Source organism: Rosa chinensis, chromosome 6, assembly GCF_002994745.2.
Source record: "Rosa chinensis cultivar Old Blush chromosome 6, RchiOBHm-V2, whole genome shotgun sequence".
NCBI classification, from domain to species: domain Eukaryota; kingdom Viridiplantae; phylum Streptophyta; class Magnoliopsida; order Rosales; family Rosaceae; genus Rosa; species Rosa chinensis.
The window spans coordinates 50537039-50545270 of record NC_037093.1 but is presented as its reverse complement, the minus strand read 5'-3'; positions in this window follow the sequence as shown (position 1 = coordinate 50545270).

Genomic DNA, 8232 nt, shown 5'->3' with positions numbered 1-8232 from the left:
TTTTGACCATTTACCCTAATTCTAGGTACTTTTCCCCCCCTCACACCATCCACTTATTTTTATTTCCACATACCCATAAAGACTCTAATAAGGTATTCCCTAATACCCAATTAAGTTTTTTTTATTTTTTTGAAACTATTGTGCCTCACCCCTTTGTTACATAGAGGGAGGGAGAGAGGGAGGGAGCGAGAGAGAGAGAGAGAGAGAGAGAGAGAGAGAGAGAGAGAGAGAGAGAGAGAGAGAGGGAGGGAGGGAGGGAGGGAGGGAGGGAGGGAGGGAGGGAGGGAGGGAGAGAGAGAGAGAGAGAGAGAGAGAGAGAGAGAGAGAGAGAGAGAGAGAGAGAGAGAGAGAGAGAGAGAGAGAGAGAGAGGGAGAAGCCATAGGTGACTACACCAGAGTCTTGTGACTGGCCGTGAGAATCTGGTCACCAATCACCAACCACAGGACTTCTCTGAAAACCTCGCCAGAAGTCTCTAAAGAGGTCGTTGGAAATCTCATAGGTCACCAGAGAGGTTTATTGACCTTCTCATAAACATTTATTACCCCAAATATACATTTATTGGAGGACAATAAAATTTTATGAAACCTCGCCGAAGGTCTCCCCATAGGTGACTACACCAGAGTCTTGTGACTGGCCGCGAGAATCTGGTCACCAATCACCAGCCACAGGACTTCTCTGAAAACCTCGCCAGAAGTCTCTAAAGAGGTCGTTGGAAATCTCATAGGTCACCAGAGAGGTTTATTGACCTTCTCATAAACATTTATTACCCCAAATATACATTTATTGGAGGACAATAAAATTTTATGAAACCTCACCGAAGGTCTCCAAAGAGGTAGTCGGAAATCTCATAGGTCGCTGGAGAGATTTATTACCCCCCACAAATAAATTTTTATTTTCCCCCAATGAAAACTTTTTATTGGGGTTTATTGCCCTCCAATAAAGGTTTATTGGGGGGCAATAAAAATTTATTAGGGAGAAGGGGAATTAATTTATCTAAAATTAGACAAATAAAACTTTGATTGAAGAAGAAGATGAAGAGATTACATAAATTCAAAATCTTTTATTTGGGGGGGGGGGGGGGCAATAAACATTTATTGGAGGGCAATAATTGTTTTATTACAGCTGAAGGACAAACCTTGCACTTTCCCATTTTGAGATACTCAAAATGATTGAATTGCCTTTGCAATGTTGAGCTTGAGGAAAATTTATTTGCAACTGCAGTATATCTATACTCAGATTCTTCTCTTTGGTACAACGGTGACTAAGGCCCAAACTAGTGGGTGATGAATTAAAACATTTGGTACCCATCATAGAAGTTTTGTTACCCAAGCTATTTGCATATTTGGGCTTAGTTTAACCAATTAACCACAAACTGAAACACATGCATGATTAATTCTAGGTAGACTCTCTGCCAACATAATTGCAACATCCAGAGCACCCGAAGCCTGAGCCTAGGTTGGGTCGACCTTTTCTAGAAAATTTAAATTCTTCTCCCTCAACCTCTCAAACATTTTCGCGCTCAAGTCCCTTCCAGACTCCACCTCCTCCATTGACGTCTCCTCCTCGCAACCCTTATCACAGAAATCCAGAAACCCGATGGTAGAGTGGGTCAGAATCCGGTTGAAGGCGTCGAAACCCAATGGAAATTAATTTTCAAGAAACGGCGACCGGAAACCGGTGGTGGTGTTCGGAAAAGGCTTCACAGATGATAGAGTACCAATCAAATTCCATGTTCTGAGTACTAGATTGGAGCTATCCTTCTTCGTGCCGGCCATCGTCGAGCACAAAGATCCAACAGAGCGACGTCGTATGTCCGACTCCGATGAGGAGAGAGGGAAGGGCGGGGGAGGGAGGGAGGGAGAGAGAGAGAGTTTCAGATCGAAGATGTGTGACCGTATCCGTATGAGAGAGAGGAGAAATAGATCGATGGCATGATGTAGTTTATTAATTTGGTTTAGGGTAAAGTTGTTATTTAACGCTTGAGTTGGATAGCTGGAAAATATAAACTTTTAATGGTGTAAGAGCAACTCCAACAGCTTCCCTATAATTTTTGTATTATAGAGAAGCAAAAGTCAAACCTTTAGCCTATTTTTCTTCTCCAACTCCAACAGATTCCCTAGTTTACAGTAATCTATAAAATCTCCATATTTTTCTTTAAAATTTTGGAGTTTGCTGTAAATATAGGGAATTTGGGTTTCTCTCTCCTCACTTTCCCTAAAATAGAGATAGTTATAGGGAATCTGTTGGAGCAAAAGAGGCTTATTTTTCCCTAAAGTAGAGAAAAATCAAAATATAGCGAATTTGTTGGAGTTGCTCTAAGTGGGAAAGCCTTAGCCTGATTCTGTATACAGCGTCAAGGCCCTTTTTTTTTGAATGGAAAGTCTTCAGTTCAACTCTTCATAATTACATGATAGATGTATTAAAATGAATCCAAACCATATAAATAAAACGAATTTTGATGTAACAAGCAACAGGGAGTAAGCTCCAATAAAAAAATAAAAAAAATTTATGGTGGAATTGAGAATTATATTAAATATTTAGAACTAGATTAAATCAGGAGTTTTTTTTTTTTTTTTTTAAATTTAATCAAACCCAATCGGTTGTATATCATTCATCAAAAGCCAGAATGAGCCATTACATATCCTCTCTCAACCGTCATAGGGTATATAAAAAGTTTGTGGTGGTGCCACAGCAATACATAGATTAGGTCTTCTCATTTAATAGTTCTTTGCTCACTGAAAAAAGCAAGCCTATAAACTATGTTAACACTACAACATAGTAAATATGTGAAATAATTAAGACTCCTTGATGCTTACTAAAAACTAACAAGCATAGATCCCAAAATAAAAGGGAATTATTAGAAATAAAAAAAAAAACTAAATAATGACCCAATAAGCCCAAAAGAGCAAACGGGCCTTCAGGCAGTATTCAAGCCCAATAGACCAAGCCAGCATGTGGGCCATTTCCAGCCGCCCGACTCAATTCTGCAGCTGCCACTACTGGAATTATGCTCATAGACATCATGCCATTTAAGTCGGTGAGAAATACACGCGATGTAAAACAATGTCATTAACATTGATTTCGCAAAAACCGATTTGTATGTATATAACTGACATCGCTTTTTACTGTTGACCGATGACAAAAATTTTGTTTGAATTTTCAGAAAACCGCTGAGCAGCTAAGTTAAAATTTTTTAAAGAAGCGCGGGGGAGGAAAAACTCATTCCCACACTTAGACATATTTGGACTAACATTGACTTCAGCTTGCCCTAACACTATTCGACCAAACCTCCCTTTTCTCCTTCGTTCTCCGCCTCTGACTAAAACCATCCTCCTCTTTGTTCTCCACCTCCGACCACAACCCCCCTTCTCGTCTCCGTTCTCCGGCTACAATCACAACCCGACCCTCCTCATCCTCCTCCTTTTCCGCCTCGGACCAGCTCTTCTGCTCGAAGACGGTGAAGAGAATCAGCCTCTTCGTTCTCCCCATCTGACAAAAACCATCCTCCTCTTCGTTCTCCCCATCTGACAAAAACCATCCTCCTCTTCGTTCTCCGCCTCCGACCACAACCCTCCTCCTCGTCTTCATTCTCCGGCTACAATCACAATCACAACCCAACCCGCCTCGTCCTCCTCCTTTTCATCCTCAGACTAGCTCCTCTGCTCGAAGACGGTGAAGAGAATCAGAGATGGAGCCCGGGGTTTGGGAGACAATTTGAGCTTTTTGTCATAGGTAATTGAAGAATTTGTTCAATGCATGTCGTCGAAGGATTTGTGAGTCCTTAATTCAGTGATCTGATTTTGTTTCTTATTTTGCTTCCAAGGATTTGTGTTTCATCTACCAAAGCTTTGTGGGCTGCATTTGACCTTTCTGGGCATTCTCCATATCTGGTTTGCTGGGCATTCTCCATATCTGGTTTGCTCTCTCTCGATTCTTCTCATTGTTTGTGCTTGGTTTTGGGAAATTTTTGCACTTTTGTTGAGTTATAGGTTTTCGGTTTTGCAGAGGAGACTTGGAACTGTGTTATCTAGTCATGAAGGTTTCTGTAGCTTGGAAGTTTTAAGCTTGGGCCAACAAGCGAAAACAGTAACTACTCATTCTGCTTGTTACTTCATTGTAAACAATTAATGGTTTCTGATGTTGCAGCTGTTTGTGTTTGTTTGTGTATGTGTGTCATTGTGGCAGTATGTGCATGTTGGTATCTTTTTACGCCATATATATACATATCTATATATATATATATATATATATTTCATTCTGTTTCATTGAACAAAGCAAGTTAGTTCCAGAACTGATTCAGAATCCAAAACTGCCAAAAGAAGGGAAAGATAGATTTAAGCTGTTGATTTCCATTTTATGATGTGGCAGCATCATCTTGAAGTCCAAGCACATTGTAGCACATAATGTTATAGTACATAATTTGGATCCCAAAAATCTGAGGAGATAAATGTCAAAGTTTTTGACTGTCAGGTGTTCTGCTATCGTTGGCCCAAATTCAAATACAACTCTACTAGTCTAGATGTTAAACTTGAATAGGAAATTAGGAATCTATATGTCATTCATTACAGGAGAGAAACTAGGAATGTAGATTTCATTCATGCTTGCATATTATGTCTTTGCTTGTAAAGTTGAACATGAATGATGGTGTTCCATTCTCATATGGAAAGGTATGCATACCTGGATTATTGTTTTTTTGAAGGAGAGTGATGCACGCCTACTAATTTCAGTTTACATTTTGGTTTCTTGCAGGTAATGTTATCTCCCTGAGAAAACAAGCTGAATTTAAGTGCAAACATTTTGATATAATCGTTGAAGAAAAGTTACTATCACTCTGTGCTGGAAGATTAATTGATTCAAACAGTAAGCTTTATGTAATCACATCGTAATTTTCTTTTTCAGTTTTATACTTTGCTTGTTTGTTATCAATGTAAATTGAAATTAAAATGATCATTCTTGTCATTCTGTGGAATAAATGATGATCTATGTAGGAAACCAACAGCAGAATATAGCCGATTGTATCAATCTACTCCCTCGACTTGCAACCGGAATGGATGTTGACATAGATTTCAGAAGGTAGTCTTTATTTAAATTTCACCCGTAGTTTATTAAGATGATATACCTTGTGGCATTTCATTCAAATTTACTTAATATTTGTAGGATAAGTGATTTTTACTAGAATGTGGAATTTTTGATTTTTAATAGGATAAGTGATTTTTTCTATTTGGTGTAATGTAGAAAGTTAGAAGAAATGATGTAGTCATTGTACTTTATAAAGACAAAATCTATCCTCAAACTAGTTAAATTTATGGTTGGGATTCAGTACTAGTTCTCTTCACCTTTTTAATAAGATTTTGGCTTGGTTTGTATGTTCATATTCAGTTCACTGGGTGATGCTTTAACATTGTGTATAATCAGAATGCTTGAACCAAATGTAATATAGTTCTTATATTCTATAGTTATCTGGCAGTTGCTTTAATTCATACTTATATCCATATTATTTAAAGGCTGGTACTTTTTCTAAACTACAATATGTTGGCAGGAGGGCATCTTGTTGAGGAAGTGCTTTAACAACAAGAGGGTGTCAAATCTGAGGAGGTGCAAAAGCGTTTGCTACATTTTGGTTTTCACAAACTTCAAGATAAATCCAAGTTTTCAGGTAAGCAATCCAACTGTTCCAGACTTTGGTTTGTGCATGAAATTTAAGAATTCTTGATTGTTTGTGTTTGGTTTGATGGCCTGACTTCATTGTTTTTTATTTTTTTATTTTATTTTTTTCTTCCGATTTTCAGCCATGGATAAATCTTGGATAAATGCAGATAGGCATACTTTAAAATATGAATTGGGTGTTGAAAATTTCTTTATTTTTGCTGAACAAAATGCTAGTAACCCTAAGAGAATTCGTTGCCCTTGCTTAAGATGTGTAAACTTCAAAAAAAAAGTCGATTAAAGTCATTAGGGGACATCTTTTTGATTATGGCTTCAGTTTGGGGTACACAAACTGGATGTGGCATGGAGAACCTACATTGTCCTCCTGTGCTAGTGCACCTAGTAGTTTAGGCCAGCCTCCAAACCTTGTATTTGGTTATGAAACTGTTGATATGTGTCAAGCAGCTTTCAATGAAGGTGATTATGATGAGGACTCATATGAGTTTAATAAGTTTGTTGATGACGCAGAAACTCCATTATTTGAAGATAGTGAACACACGAAGTTAGATGCATTAGTGCAACTTCACAATTTGAAAGCTAGGTACGACATGAGTGATACTTGCTTTTCTGAGTTACTTGCTACTGTTGGGTCTTTGCTTCCAAAAGATAATGTATTGCCTCAAACTATATATGAGGCAAAGAAGACTCTCACTAATTTGGGGCTACAATATGAGAAAATACATGCATGTCCTAACGACTGCATATTGTATCAGAAACAGTTTTCTGATGCAAGTACTTGTCCTAAGTGTGGGGTCTCTCGTTGGAAGCTAAAGAAGGATAAAACAATCAAAGTGGGGCAACCCGCCAAGGTGTTGTGGTACTTTCCTATAATTCCCAGATTTAAGCGCTTATTTAGATCTGTCGGAACTGCTGAAATGCTTACTTGGCATGAGGATAAGCGAACTAGGGATGGATACATGCGCCATCCAGCTGATTCTCCTGCTTGGAAGTTGGTTGATTATAAGTGACCAGAATTTGGTAGTGATTCAAGAAATCTTCGGTTAGCATTGTCAGCAGATGGTATTAACCCACATAGCTCTCTAAGTAGTAGGTATAGTTGTTGGCCCGTAATATTGGTGACTTATAATCTTCCTTCATGGTTATGCATGAAGAGGAAGTTTATGATATTATCTCTGTTAGTTTCTGGTCTCAAACAGCCAGGAAATGACATTGATATTTACCTGGAGTCATTAATTGATGATTTGCGAACTTTGTGGGTTAGAGTTAATGATGTGTATGATGCTCATAGGAAAGAATACTTCACTCCAAGGGCTATTTTGTTGTGGACCATCAACGACTTTCCCGCATATGGAAACTTATCAGGGTGCATCACTAAAGGTTACAAAGCATGTCCAATTTGTGGTGACACAACTTCAGCCATCCATTTGCCTCATAGTAGGAAAATGTCTTATGCCTACCACCGTAAGTTCCTGCCTTGTCATCATCCTTATTGGAGGGCCAAAAAAGCATTTAATAATGAGCAAGAATTTGAAGTTGCACCTACACCGTTATCCGGAGAGTAGGTATTAAAGAGGGTAGAACATGGAAGTTATGAGTATGGGAAGGGAAAAAAGAAGAAGAATTCAATGGCTGCCGGTAATTCTTGTTGGAAGAAAAAAACCATTTTTTTTCAACTTAGAGTATTGGAAATCTCTTCATATTTTCCATTCTCTCGATGTAATGCATATTGAGAAGAATGTTTGCGAAAGTGTGATTGGTACCCTACTAAACATGCCTTCTAAGACAAAGGATAGTGTGGCTGCCCGTTTAGATATGGTTGACATGGGTGTTCGTCTTGATTTGGGTCCAAATATTGGGGAGAAAAAAACATTTTTGCCTGCTGCCCCTTATACTTTGTCGAGAGCAGAGAAGATAAAAATGTGTACTTCTTTCTTGTTTATGAAAATTCCTTATGGTCATTCATCAAACATTAAAAATTTGGTGTCCATGGATGATTTGAAATTGTATGGATTGAAGTCACATGATTGTCATACATTAATGCAACAGTTGCTTCCTGTGGCCATTCGTTCAGTGCTTCCCAAGCATGTTCGAATTTCTATAATGAGGCTGTGCTTCTTTTTTAATGCTCTGTGCACCAAAGTGGTTGATGTGTCAAAGTTGGATAAGTTGCAATTTGATTTGGTTCTGACCTTGTGTGGGTTAGAGAAGATATTCCCTCCCTCCTTTTTCGACATAATGGTACATCTTACTGTGCACCTAGTTAGAGAAGTGCGATTATGTGGCCCTGTTTTCTATAGGTGGATGTACCCATTTGAACGGTTCATGAAAGTTTTGAAGGGGTATGTTCGTAACCGTTTTCATCCCGAAGGGTGTATAGCAGAGAGTTATGTTGGAGAAGAAGCTGTAGAGTTTTGCTCGGAGTTTGTTCAACGTTGTAATCCAATTGGGATTCCTAAGGATCTAAGTACGCTGTCGGGCCCACTTTCTAGTGCGAAACTGAAGTCTATAGATGAGAAAGACAGAGACCAGGCACATCTTCATGTGCTGTCCAATAATGCTGAGGT